Source organism: Notamacropus eugenii, chromosome Y, assembly GCF_028372415.1.
Source record: "Notamacropus eugenii isolate mMacEug1 chromosome Y, mMacEug1.pri_v2, whole genome shotgun sequence".
Lineage (NCBI taxonomy): Eukaryota > Metazoa > Chordata > Mammalia > Diprotodontia > Macropodidae > Notamacropus > Notamacropus eugenii.
Window position 1 is genome coordinate 13,693,292 of NC_092880.1, and position 14,812 is coordinate 13,708,103.

Below are 14,812 nucleotides of genomic sequence, written 5' to 3' on the forward strand. Positions count from 1 at the left end.
AGGCCAATCGATCTTTGTGGTCAGGCAGGCCCTGAGGGACACTTCCATACTGGACGCTCTCGACATGTGCAGACAGGATGAGGTGAGCATTGCCTGATTCAGGATCAAGAGTTCTATCCCTGGGCAATCCCCTGCACGCTTCTTTCTGGCCTGTGATGGGGACGGGGGCCCAGGCAGGGGAAGCCAGCTCTGGCTCTGGAAGCACTGAGTCCCCTCTCCTCTTCAGAGTCGCCGCCATGGCCTGGAGTGTTGGCAAGGGCACCTTGTCCAAAGTCTCCTCTACTTCTTCTTTCTTTCCGTGTTCCCAAGACGATTTCCCGCTAGTCACTGCATCCAATTCACGGGACTTCCTCAGTTGACGTCCACACGCGGCTCCCTTGGCATTTCTGTCAAAGGATTCCCAGCTCTGCAAGCAGGATCAAAGGAAGGCCGCAGATGGGAAAGGACAGGAAAAGAGCAGCATGGAATGGTTTCACGAAACCACCTTACTGAACACGTACGCAATGTCTTCCTGGGTCTACAAGGTGTATTCCGTCAGTCCAGACTTTGGCATTGAGGACTTCTCTAGCACTAGGGTCTTCCCCAGAAATGCCTCACTCAGCAGCATGAAGCAGGACTTCCCTTCAGCAAGAGGACAGAAATTGTGGAGGACCCACCTTTCCCCCTGAAGCACATGAGCAGAATCTTTCTTGATTGACCAGCTTCAAATGGTTCCCTTTTCTCACCAGGATGGAAGATTGGGAACGCGCTGCATTGGACATGGAAAAGCAATTCTTCACCTGGGAGGGGAAAATCGTTGAGATTCCACAACGGGCTGAAGGAAAGTTTCGGGAAAGGACAAGAGCTTCTGGCAGTGTCAGGGGAAAAGGGATTGTCTCCTGATACCAGTGGGCACTGGTGCCGTTACAGGCAAAGTACCTCTGACTTCTTGGAGCTACTTCTTTCTTTACCCACTTGTTTGTGTATTTCTTTGTTTATTTGATCTTTTATTAAAATATTTTTTAAATATTTAATTCATTTTTATTTGAGATGATTTACCTTCTTTTTTTTTTTTTTTTTTTTTTTAGTAATTTAGTCGATCAAGATTTATTTATTTATTCCTTTCCCCTGTAGTCCCAAATTCTCCAGAGGCCAGAATTGTACCTGAGGGCCGAACATCCACACATGCTTTCTTCTTCTCCATTCCCCTACCAAGGTAATTGATAAGACTCGATGGCAGGGGCAGCAGGAGCAGCCTAGAGGCGGAGGTGTATGGGCAGAGCCACCAAAGCCTTGGTCCCAGGGAAGTGGCTTGAGTGATCCTCAGTCTGAATGGAAGTCCTGGGAGCTGTCTTACTCCAACTCTTGGAGCACATCCGAGAAATAGTGGTTCCATGTCCTCGGTGTAATGACACTTCTTTCCTCATGAGGAAAACTGCCATATTCGCCATCACACCCTCTGCTGCTCTCTGTGTCCCTGCTTCCTTCTTCCTGCTCAGGGGAGTCGTCACGCCAGCGATTTTCACTGTTTTCCTCTTCCTCATTATCCTGATCTTCTTCCATTTCCTGTGCTGGATCATGTGCTTCCGCCTCGCACTTCTGACTCTAGGGCTGTCCCGAGAGTTGGCCTGGAGTCGATCTGGGAACAGCCATGTCCAGGTCCTAAAGGTCCTAAACATAGTCTTCTTCTTCATTGTCTAGGTGCTCTGCGACTTTTTCATCCTGGCAGATGGCCTGTGGCTCACGGATCCCCCTTGGTGATTTAGAGATGATCCCCTGTGGATGAGAATCGTCAGGGCAGGGAGAAGGAATGGGGAGGGTGTGTTTCTGAGCAGCCTGGTCATGCCTGATCTCACAGAGTTGGAATTGTTGCGCAGATGATGACGTGCCTCCTCTCTGTGACGTTTGCGTGGCAGCCTCAGAGTCTGGCTGGTGTGTGTGTGTGGCCTGGCGGCAGCAGGCACAGCTGGCAGGGCCGCTTCTCCTTGCGCGCAGGCAGCCCGGCGTTTGGAGAGCAGGCCACGGCGGTCATCGTGGCGTCTCAGCAGCTTTTCCGTGAGGAGGTCGTCACGGATGCTGTGATGGCTTTCCAGAGAAGGAGTCAGGGCTCTGCTGGCCTTCTGTCTGGTCATGCCTTCTCTGACATGCTTCTGAACAGGCTCATCCCGGGAGCGTCCCGTGGCTGCCAGTTTCAAGACGTTGTCCTGCAGGGAGCCCATCGCCGCCCCCTGCGCCCCTCCTCGGACTCCCCGGTTCCTGTACCTTTCCACGCCTGCGTCAGTTCCTCGGCAGTATCCGCGCCACAATTCCATCTCAGCCAAGGCACCTTGGGTGCCACACCTGCCTTCCTGCTCTTGGCACTCTTCTCTTCCACTTCGAAAGCCATTGGTGGCACACCGTGTGTCTCCTGGGGCAGCTTGGCCTTGCTCTCCTTCAGGTTGACACGACTGGCTCTGGATTCCTCCTTCAGGCTTTGCCAAGGGAGCTATTCTTCATCCTTTGGGATCTGGAGCATTTCCCCACCTTCAGAAAGAATGGAGTGCATCCCAGTGTCCTCATGCTCCTGAAGGAGGCTCTCTCTTTCTCTCACATGGCCCAAAGCCCTTTGCAACTCCTCTCCTTTGGTCGCTAAGGCAGTACGAGCCTCCTGGAGCTTGGCCTTGCCCTTGCCAGGGGCTGTGTCCAAGGGAAGCACTTGGTGATCCTTGTGTTGTGGGAGTGATCAAGAGGAATCAGGGAAGACCCCCCGGTGTTCCTCAGAGGACATCTCTTTTGCCCGTCTTCCCCACAGCTAGTCAGACTCACCATGCTGTGGCGCAGATGACGTCTGAGCATTGGACTAGTGAGGGAGAGATCTGGCAGGTTCCCGTGGGACCCCAAGTCGCAGACTTGGCAAAGCCCTCGCCAACGCGGACAAGTCAAGAGTTCATTGGCCCCCTCCCTGCCCTGGAGAAGACACACTGCCCAAAATCTGTGGCCACATTGGACAGTCACTGGGTCAGGGCAGTAGCCCAGGCACATCGAGCAAGGGAGCTCTGCCTTCAGATTTTCAAGTAGGGCTCTTGAATCCATCATCCTAGGATTCGCATTCCTTCCTTCCCAGAGCTCCCACTCAGGACAGGACAGAGAATGCTAGGCCTTCTGCTAGAGCTCTGGCAGCAACTGATTCTGTCCCAGGGCTGGGGAGTTCTTGGTAGGAGGCCTCCCCTACTTAGCCCCGACCTTGACTCCACCCACCAGAGCAGCAGAAGCCCTGCGTGGGCAGGGCCAACCTGGCTCCTCCCTACATCTCATCTCTCCACCCTGACACGTCATTTTGACTCCTCTCACTGCGTCCTTCCACTTTCCCCAATACCACCATGCTTCCAGTTGACTTACTCTCCTTTTCCTCATGAAAGGCCCCTTCTTGCTGGCTGTCCATCGTCATTGCTCGGGGAGAATGTCAAGCAGATGTATTGTTGGTCACACTTGGATGACTTCCGTCACTGGACCAGGAATCCAAAGGGTGGGCACACACGGCACCGTGGTGGCTCTTTCCTATAGAAGATCGTGTGTGCGAGCCGCTCCCTTGTCAGAGCCTCAGTGTCCTTTGGATTGCAACGCCAGGCCTCAATCAACCCAGGAGTTCTTAAGCTGCATTGCCAGATGTCTGCGGCGGGCAGAATTGGATTCATGGGCTGTGTGAAAGTGCAGGTTTCTGAATGCATCTTGTCTTTCTCTAAACCCTAAATGAACCTTGGCCTTGCTTTCAAAGATTTCCAAAAATATTGACTGGATCGGATGGCCATGGACTTTCCCCGACAGGCAAACGGGAGCAGGACACAAAAATTGGAAAGGGTGCTGGAGTCCAACCATTTCTACGCTTGTGCCACGTCGAGGGGATACGTTCCAAGTCAAGGACTCTCCCAGGGCAGCATGGAAGTATGTGAGCAAGGCTTTCCTTGACGGACGGGATGTGGGGGAGGACAAGCATGGTAGTCAGGATGTGTCCCTGTTCCTTGACTTCCAGAAGACACTGCAGGAAAGGAGTCTGTCTGTGGCATCCTTCCATTGTGGCGTCCCTTTGCATAGTGCGGAAAAATGTGCACCTCTGGAAAAGGCGTGCTGGATGCAAAGCCTACTTCTGACATCCCGAGGAGCAAACCATTTCCAGATGTCAAGGCTATCAGAATCCTTCCATCTTCAGAAGAGAAAGCGAGGTTCCCACTTGTGCTGACTGAATCTTGACACATGCCCAAGTGGCACTTGAGCTTATCTCTCACCTGCACTTCCCAATGCTGTTTGCCTGAGGTGAGGGTCTGGTTGCCCAAAATTCAGCCAGAACACAGGCCAATCGATCTTTGTGGTCAGGCAGGCCCTGAGGGACACTTCCATACTGGACGCTCTCGACATGTGCAGACAGGATGAGGTGAGCATTGCCTGATTCAGGATCAAGAGTTCTATCCCTGGGCAATCCCCTGCACGCTTCTTTCTGGCCTGTGATGGGGACGGGGGCCCAGGCAGGGGAAGCCAGCTCTGGCTCTGGAAGCACTGAGTCCCCTCTCCTCTTCAGAGTCGCCGCCATGGCCTGGAGTGTTGGCAAGGGCACCTTGTCCAAAGTCTCCTCTACTTCTTCTTTCTTTCCGTGTTCCAAGACGATTTCCCGCTAGTCACTGCATCCAATTCACGGGACTTCCTCAGTTGACGTCCACACGCGGCTCCCTTGGCATTTCTGTCAAAGGATTCCCAGCTCTGCAAGCAGGATCAAAGGAAGGCCGCAGATGGGAAAGGACAGGAAAAGAGCAGCATGGAATGGTTTCACGAAACCACCTTACTGAACACGTACGCAATGTCTTCCTGGGTCTACAAGGTGTATTCCGTCAGTCCAGACTTTGGCATTGAGGACTTCTCTAGCACTAGGGTCTTCCCCAGAAATGCCTCACTCAGCAGCATGAAGCAGGACTTCCCTTCAGCAAGAGGACAGAAATTGTGGAGGACCCACCTTTCCCCCTGAAGCACATGAGCAGAATCTTTCTTGATTGACCAGCTTCAAATGGTTCCCTTTTCTCACCAGGATGGAAGATTGGGAACGCGCTGCATTGGACATGGAAAAGCAATTCTTCACCTGGGAGGGGAAAATCGTTGAGATTCCACAACGGGCTGAAGGAAAGTTTCGGGAAAGGACAAGAGCTTCTGGCAGTGTCAGGGGAAAAGGGATTGTCTCCTGATACCAGTGGGCACTGGTGCCGTTACAGGCAAAGTACCTCTGACTTCTTGGAGCTACTTCTTTCTTTACCCACTTGTTTGTGTATTTCTTTGTTTATTTGATCTTTTATTAAAATATTTTTTAAATATTTAATTCATTTTTATTTGAGATGATTTACCTTCTTTTTTTTTTTTTTTTTTTTTTAGTAATTTAGTCGATCAAGATTTATTTATTTATTCCTTTCCCCTGTAGTCCCAAATTCTCCAGAGGCCAGAATTGTACCTGAGGGCCGAACATCCACACATGCTTTCTTCTTCTCCATTCCCCTACCAAGGTAATTGATAAGACTCGATGGCAGGGGCAGCAGGAGCAGCCTAGAGGCGGAGGTGTATGGGCAGAGCCACCAAAGCCTTGGTCCCAGGGAAGTGGCTTGAGTGATCCTCAGTCTGAATGGAAGTCCTGGGAGCTGTCTTACTCCAACTCTTGGAGCACATCCGAGAAATAGTGGTTCCATGTCCTCGGTGTAATGACACTTCTTTCCTCATGAGGAAAACTGCCATATTCGCCATCACACCCTCTGCTGCTCTCTGTGTCCCTGCTTCCTTCTTCCTGCTCAGGGGAGTCGTCACGCCAGCGATTTTCACTGTTTTCCTCTTCCTCATTATCCTGATCTTCTTCCATTTCCTGTGCTGGATCATGTGCTTCCGCCTCGCACTTCTGACTCTAGGGCTGTCCCGAGAGTTGGCCTGGAGTCGATCTGGGAACAGCCATGTCCAGGTCCTAAAGGTCCTAAACATAGTCTTCTTCTTCATTGTCTAGGTGCTCTGCGACTTTTTCATCCTGGCAGATGGCCTGTGGCTCACGGATCCCCCTTGGTGATTTAGAGATGATCCCCTGTGGATGAGAATCGTCAGGGCAGGGAGAAGGAATGGGGAGGGTGTGTTTCTGAGCAGCCTGGTCATGCCTGATCTCACAGAGTTGGAATTGTTGCGCAGATGATGACGTGCCTCCTCTCTGTGACGTTTGCGTGGCAGCCTCAGAGTCTGGCTGGTGTGTGTGTGTGGCCTGGCGGCAGCAGGCACAGCTGGCAGGGCCGCTTCTCCTTGCGCGCAGGCAGCCCGGCGTTTGGAGAGCAGGCCACGGCGGTCATCGTGGCGTCTCAGCAGCTTTTCCGTGAGGAGGTCGTCACGGATGCTGTGATGGCTTTCCAGAGAAGGAGTCAGGGCTCTGCTGGCCTTCTGTCTGGTCATGCCTTCTCTGACATGCTTCTGAACAGGCTCATCCCGGGAGCGTCCCGTGGCTGCCAGTTTCAAGACGTTGTCCTGCAGGGAGCCCATCGCCGCCCCCTGCGCCCCTCCTCGGACTCCCCGGTTCCTGTACCTTTCCACGCCTGCGTCAGTTCCTCGGCAGTATCCGCGCCACAATTCCATCTCAGCCAAGGCACCTTGGGTGCCACACCTGCCTTCCTGCTCTTGGCACTCTTCTCTTCCACTTCGAAAGCCATTGGTGGCACACCGTGTGTCTCCTGGGGCAGCTTGGCCTTGCTCTCCTTCAGGTTGACACGACTGGCTCTGGATTCCTCCTTCAGGCTTTGCCAAGGGAGCTATTCTTCATCCTTTGGGATCTGGAGCATTTCCCCACCTTCAGAAAGAATGGAGTGCATCCCAGTGTCCTCATGCTCCTGAAGGAGGCTCTCTCTTTCTCTCACATGGCCCAAAGCCCTTTGCAACTCCTCTCCTTTGGTCGCTAAGGCAGTACGAGCCTCCTGGAGCTTGGCCTTGCCCTTGCCAGGGGCTGTGTCCAAGGGAAGCACTTGGTGATCCTTGTGTTGTGGGAGTGATCAAGAGGAATCAGGGAAGACCCCCCGGTGTTCCTCAGAGGACATCTCTTTTGCCCGTCTTCCCCACAGCTAGTCAGACTCACCATGCTGTGGCGCAGATGACGTCTGAGCATTGGACTAGTGAGGGAGAGATCTGGCAGGTTCCCGTGGGACCCCAAGTCGCAGACTTGGCAAAGCCCTCGCCAACGCGGACAAGTCAAGAGTTCATTGGCCCCCTCCCTGCCCTGGAGAAGACACACTGCCCAAAATCTGTGGCCACATTGGACAGTCACTGGGTCAGGGCAGTAGCCCAGGCACATCGAGCAAGGGAGCTCTGCCTTCAGATTTTCAAGTAGGGCTCTTGAATCCATCATCCTAGGATTCGCATTCCTTCCTTCCCAGAGCTCCCACTCAGGACAGGACAGAGAATGCTAGGCCTTCTGCTAGAGCTCTGGCAGCAACTGATTCTGTCCCAGGGCTGGGGAGTTCTTGGTAGGAGGCCTCCCCTACTTAGCCCCGACCTTGACTCCACCCACCAGAGCAGCAGAAGCCCTGCGTGGGCAGGGCCAACCTGGCTCCTCCCTACATCTCATCTCTCCACCCTGACACGTCATTTTGACTCCTCTCACTGCGTCCTTCCACTTTCCCCAATACCACCATGCTTCCAGTTGACTTACTCTCCTTTTCCTCATGAAAGGCCCCTTCTTGCTGGCTGTCCATCGTCATTGCTCGGGGAGAATGTCAAGCAGATGTATTGTTGGTCACACTTGGATGACTTCCGTCACTGGACCAGGAATCCAAAGGGTGGGCACACACGGCACCGTGGTGGCTCTTTCCTATAGAAGATCGTGTGTGCGAGCCGCTCCCTTGTCAGAGCCTCAGTGTCCTTTGGATTGCAACGCCAGGCCTCAATCAACCCAGGAGTTCTTAAGCTGCATTGCCAGATGTCTGCGGCGGGCAGAATTGGATTCATGGGCTGTGTGAAAGTGCAGGTTTCTGAATGCATCTTGTCTTTCTCTAAACCCTAAATGAACCTTGGCCTTGCTTTCAAAGATTTCCAAAAATATTGACTGGATCGGATGGCCATGGACTTTCCCCGACAGGCAAACGGGAGCAGGACACAAAAATTGGAAAGGGTGCTGGAGTCCAACCATTTCTACGCTTGTGCCACGTCGAGGGGATACGTTCCAAGTCAAGGACTCTCCCAGGGCAGCATGGAAGTATGTGAGCAAGGCTTTCCTTGACGGACGGGATGTGGGGGAGGACAAGCATGGTAGTCAGGATGTGTCCCTGTTCCTTGACTTCCAGAAGACACTGCAGGAAAGGAGTCTGTCTGTGGCATCCTTCCATTGTGGCGTCCCTTTGCATAGTGCGGAAAAATGTGCACCTCTGGAAAAGGCGTGCTGGATGCAAAGCCTACTTCTGACATCCCGAGGAGCAAACCATTTCCAGATGTCAAGGCTATCAGAATCCTTCCATCTTCAGAAGAGAAAGCGAGGTTCCCACTTGTGCTGACTGAATCTTGACACATGCCCAAGTGGCACTTGAGCTTATCTCTCACCTGCACTTCCCAATGCTGTTTGCCTGAGGTGAGGGTCTGGTTGCCCAAAATTCAGCCAGAACACAGGCCAATCGATCTTTGTGGTCAGGCAGGCCCTGAGGGACACTTCCATACTGGACGCTCTCGACATGTGCAGACAGGATGAGGTGAGCATTGCCTGATTCAGGATCAAGAGTTCTATCCCTGGGCAATCCCCTGCACGCTTCTTTCTGGCCTGTGATGGGGACGGGGGCCCAGGCAGGGGAAGCCAGCTCTGGCTCTGGAAGCACTGAGTCCCCTCTCCTCTTCAGAGTCGCCGCCATGGCCTGGAGTGTTGGCAAGGGCACCTTGTCCAAAGTCTCCTCTACTTCTTCTTTCTTTCCGTGTTCCAAGACGATTTCCCGCTAGTCACTGCATCCAATTCACGGGACTTCCTCAGTTGACGTCCACACGCGGCTCCCTTGGCATTTCTGTCAAAGGATTCCCAGCTCTGCAAGCAGGATCAAAGGAAGGCCGCAGATGGGAAAGGACAGGAAAAGAGCAGCATGGAATGGTTTCACGAAACCACCTTACTGAACACGTACGCAATGTCTTCCTGGGTCTACAAGGTGTATTCCGTCAGTCCAGACTTTGGCATTGAGGACTTCTCTAGCACTAGGGTCTTCCCCAGAAATGCCTCACTCAGCAGCATGAAGCAGGACTTCCCTTCAGCAAGAGGACAGAAATTGTGGAGGACCCACCTTTCCCCCTGAAGCACATGAGCAGAATCTTTCTTGATTGACCAGCTTCAAATGGTTCCCTTTTCTCACCAGGATGGAAGATTGGGAACGCGCTGCATTGGACATGGAAAAGCAATTCTTCACCTGGGAGGGGAAAATCGTTGAGATTCCACAACGGGCTGAAGGAAAGTTTCGGGAAAGGACAAGAGCTTCTGGCAGAGTCAGGGGAAAAGGGATTGTCTCCTGATACCAGTGGGCACTGGTGCCGTTACAGGCAAAGTACCTCTGACTTCTTGGAGCTACTTCTTTCTTTACCCACTTGTTTGTGTATTTCTTTGTTTATTTGATCTTTTATTAAAATATTTTTTAAATATTTAATTCATTTTTATTTGAGATGATTTACCTTCTTTTTTTTTTTTTTTTTTTTTTAGTAATTTAGTCGATCAAGATTTATTTATTTATTCCTTTCCCCTGTAGTCCCAAATTCTCCAGAGGCCAGAATTGTACCTGAGGGCCGAACATCCACACATGCTTTCTTCTTCTCCATTCCCCTACCAAGGTAATTGATAAGACTCGATGGCAGGGGCAGCAGGAGCAGCCTAGAGGCGGAGGTGTATGGGCAGAGCCACCAAAGCCTTGGTCCCAGGGAAGTGGCTTGAGTGATCCTCAGTCTGAATGGAAGTCCTGGGAGCTGTCTTACTCCAACTCTTGGAGCACATCCGAGAAATAGTGGTTCCATGTCCTCGGTGTAATGACACTTCTTTCCTCATGAGGAAAACTGCCATATTCGCCATCACACCCTCTGCTGCTCTCTGTGTCCCTGCTTCCTTCTTCCTGCTCAGGGGAGTCGTCACGCCAGCGATTTTCACTGTTTTCCTCTTCCTCATTATCCTGATCTTCTTCCATTTCCTGTGCTGGATCATGTGCTTCCGCCTCGCACTTCTGACTCTAGGGCTGTCCCGAGAGTTGGCCTGGAGTCGATCTGGGAACAGCCATGTCCAGGTCCTAAAGGTCCTAAACATAGTCTTCTTCTTCATTGTCTAGGTGCTCTGCGACTTTTTCATCCTGGCAGATGGCCTGTGGCTCACGGATCCCCCTTGGTGATTTAGAGATGATCCCCTGTGGATGAGAATCGTCAGGGCAGGGAGAAGGAATGGGGAGGGTGTGTTTCTGAGCAGCCTGGTCATGCCTGATCTCACAGAGTTGGAATTGTTGCGCAGATGATGACGTGCCTCCTCTCTGTGACGTTTGCGTGGCAGCCTCAGAGTCTGGCTGGTGTGTGTGTGTGGCCTGGCGGCAGCAGGCACAGCTGGCAGGGCCGCTTCTCCTTGCGCGCAGGCAGCCCGGCGTTTGGAGAGCAGGCCACGGCGGTCATCGTGGCGTCTCAGCAGCTTTTCCGTGAGGAGGTCGTCACGGATGCTGTGATGGCTTTCCAGAGAAGGAGTCAGGGCTCTGCTGGCCTTCTGTCTGGTCATGCCTTCTCTGACATGCTTCTGAACAGGCTCATCCCGGGAGCGTCCCGTGGCTGCCAGCTTCAAGACGTTGTCCTGCAGGGAGCCCATCGCCGCCCCCTGCGCCCCTCCTCGGACTCCCCGGTTCCTGTACCTTTCCACGCCTGCGTCAGTTCCTTGGCAGTATCCGCGCCACAATTCCATCTCAGCCAAGGCACCTTGGGTGCCACACCTGCCTTCCTGCTCTTGGCACTCTTCTCTTCCACTTCGAAAGCCATTGGTGGCACACCGTGTGTCTCCTGGGGCAGCTTGGCCTTGCTCTCCTTCAGGTTGACACGACTGGCTCTGGATTCCTCCTTCAGGCTTTGCCAAGGGAGCTATTCTTCATCCTTTGGGATCTGGAGCATTTCCCCACCTTCAGAAAGAATGGAGTGCATCCCAGTGTCCTCATGCTCCTGAAGGAGGCTCTCTCTTTCTCTCACATGGCCCAAAGCCCTTTGCAACTCCTCTCCTTTGGTCGCTAAGGCAGTACGAGCCTCCTGGAGCTTGGCCTTGCCCTTGCCAGGGGCTGTGTCCAAGGGAAGCACTTGGTGATCCTTGTGTTGTGGGAGTGATCAAGAGGAATCAGGGAAGACCCCCCGGTGTTCCTCAGAGGACATCTCTTTTGCCCGTCTTCCCCACAGCTAGTCAGACTCACCATGCTGTGGCGCAGATGACGTCTGAGCATTGGACTAGTGAGGGAGAGATCTGGCAGGTTCCCGTGGGACCCCAAGTCGCAGACTTGGCAAAGCCCTCGCCAACGCGGACAAGTCAAGAGTTCATTGGCCCCCTCCCTGCCCTGGAGAAGACACACTGCCCAAAATCTGTGGCCACATTGGACAGTCACTGGGTCAGGGCAGTAGCCCAGGCACATCGAGCAAGGGAGCTCTGCCTTCAGATTTTCAAGTAGGGCTCTTGAATCCATCATCCTAGGATTCGCATTCCTTCCTTCCCAGAGCTCCCACTCAGGACAGGACAGAGAATGCTAGGCCTTCTGCTAGAGCTCTGGCAGCAACTGATTCTGTCCCAGGGCTGGGGAGTTCTTGGTAGGAGGCCTCCCCTACTTAGCCCCGACCTTGACTCCACCCACCAGAGCAGCAGAAGCCCTGCGTGGGCAGGGCCAACCTGGCTCCTCCCTACATCTCATCTCTCCACCCTGACACGTCATTTTGACTCCTCTCACTGCGTCCTTCCACTTTCCCCAATACCACCATGCTTCCAGTTGACTTACTCTCCTTTTCCTCATGAAAGGCCCCTTCTTGCTGGCTGTCCATCGTCATTGCTCGGGGAGAATGTCAAGCAGATGTATTGTTGGTCACACTTGGATGACTTCCGTCACTGGACCAGGAATCCAAAGGGTGGGCACACACGGCACCGTGGTGGCTCTTTCCTATAGAAGATCGTGTGTGCGAGCCGCTCCCTTGTCAGAGCCTCAGTGTCCTTTGGATTGCAACGCCAGGCCTCAATCAACCCAGGAGTTCTTAAGCTGCATTGCCAGATGTCTGCGGCGGGCAGAATTGGATTCATGGGCTGTGTGAAAGTGCAGGTTTCTGAATGCATCTTGTCTTTCTCTAAACCCTAAATGAACCTTGGCCTTGCTTTCAAAGATTTCCAAAAATATTGACTGGATCGGATGGCCATGGACTTTCCCCGACAGGCAAACGGGAGCAGGACACAAAAATTGGAAAGGGTGCTGGAGTCCAACCATTTCTACGCTTGTGCCACGTCGAGGGGATACGTTCCAAGTCAAGGACTCTCCCAGGGCAGCATGGAAGTATGTGAGCAAGGCTTTCCTTGACGGACGGGATGTGGGGGAGGACAAGCATGGTAGTCAGGATGTGTCCCTGTTCCTTGACTTCCAGAAGACACTGCAGGAAAGGAGTCTGTCTGTGGCATCCTTCCATTGTGGCGTCCCTTTGCATAGTGCGGAAAAATGTGCACCTCTGGAAAAGGCGTGCTGGATGCAAAGCCTACTTCTGACATCCCGAGGAGCAAACCATTTCCAGATGTCAAGGCTATCAGAATCCTTCCATCTTCAGAAGAGAAAGCGAGGTTCCCACTTGTGCTGACTGAATCTTGACACATGCCCAAGTGGCACTTGAGCTTATCTCTCACCTGCACTTCCCAATGCTGTTTGCCTGAGGTGAGGGTCTGGTTGCCCAAAATTCAGCCAGAACACAGGCCAATCGATCTTTGTGGTCAGGCAGGCCCTGAGGGACACTTCCATACTGGACGCTCTCGACATGTGCAGACAGGATGAGGTGAGCATTGCCTGACTCAGGATCAAGAGTTCTATCCCTGGGCAATCCCCTGCACGCTTCTTTCTGGCCTGTGATGGGGACGGGGGCCCAGGCAGGGGAAGCCAGCTCTGGCTCTGGAAGCACTGAGTCCCCTCTCCTCTTCAGAGTCGCCGCCATGGCCTGGAGTGTTGGCAAGGGCACCTTGTCCAAAGTCTCCTCTACTTCTTCTTTCTTTCCGTGTTCCAAGACGATTTCCCGCTAGTCACTGCATCCAATTCACGGGACTTCCTCAGTTGACGTCCACACGCGGCTCCCTTGGCATTTCTGTCAAAGGATTCCCAGCTCTGCAAGCAGGATCAAAGGAAGGCCGCGGATGGGAAAGGACAGGAAAAGAGCAGCAAGGATTCGTTTCACGAAACCACCTTACTGAACACGTACGCAATGTCTTCCTGGGTCTACAAGGTGTATTCCGTCAGTCCAGACTTTGGCATTGAGGACTTCTCTAGCACTAGGGTCTTCCCCAGAAATGCCTCACTCAGCAGCATGAAGCAGGACTTCCCTTCAGCAAGAGGACAGAAATTGTGGAGGACCCACCTTTCCCCCTGAAGCACATGAGCAGAATCTTTCTTGATTGACCAGCTTCAAATGGTTCCCTTTTCTCACCAGGATGGAAGATTGGGAACGCGCTGCATTGGACATGGAAAAGCAATTCTTCACCTGGGAGGGGAAAATCGTTGAGATTCCACAACGGGCTGAAGGAAAGTTTCGGGAAAGGACAAGAGCTTCTGGCAGTGTCAGGGGAAAAGGGATTGTCTCCTGATACCAGTGGGCACTGGTGCCGTTACAGGTAAAGTACCTCTGACTTCTTGGAGCTACTTCTTTCTTTACCCAGTTGTTTGTGTATTTCTTTGTTTATTTGATCTTTTATTAAAATATTTTTTAAATATTTAATTCATTTGTATTTGAAATGATTTACTTTCTTTTTTTTTTTAGTAATTTAGTCGATCAAAATTTATTTATGTATTCCTTTCCCCTGTAGTCCCAAATTCTCCAGAGGCCAGAATTGTACCTGAGGGCCGAACATCCACACATGCTTTCTTCTTCTCCATTCCTCTACCAAGGTAATTGATAAGACTCGATGGCAGGGGCAGCGGCAGCACCATAGAGGCGGAGGTGTATGGGCAGAGCCACCAAAGCCTTGGTCCCAGGGAAGTGGCTTGAGTGATCCTCAGTCTCAATGGAAGTCCTGGGAGCCGTCCTACTTCAACTCTTGGAACACATCCGAGGAATAGTGGTTCCATTTCCTGGGTCTAATGACACTTCTTTCCTCATGAGGAAAACTGCCATATTCGCCAGCACACCCCCTGCTGCTCTCTGTGTCCCTGCTTCCTTCTTCCTGGTCAGGGGAGTCGTCACGCCAGCGATTTTCACTGTTTTCCTCTTCCTCATCATCCTGATCTTCTTCCATTTCCTGTGCTGGATCATGTGCTTCCGCCTCGCACTTCTGACTCTAGGGCTGTCCCGAGGGTTGGCCTTGAGTGGATCTGGGAACAGCCATGTACAGGTCCTTAAGGTCCTAAACATAGTCTTCTTCTTCATTGTCTAGGTGCTCTGCGACTTTTTCATCCTGGCAGATGGCCTGTGGCTCACGGATCCCCCTTAGTGATTTAGAGATGATCACCTGTGGATGAGAATCGTCGGGGCAGGGAGAAGGAATAGGGAGGCTGTGTTTCTGAGCAGCCTGGTCATGCCTGATCTCACAGAGTTGGAATTGTTGCGCAGATGATGACGTGCCTCCTCTCTGTGACGTTTGCCTGCAGCCTCAGAGTCTGGCTCGTCT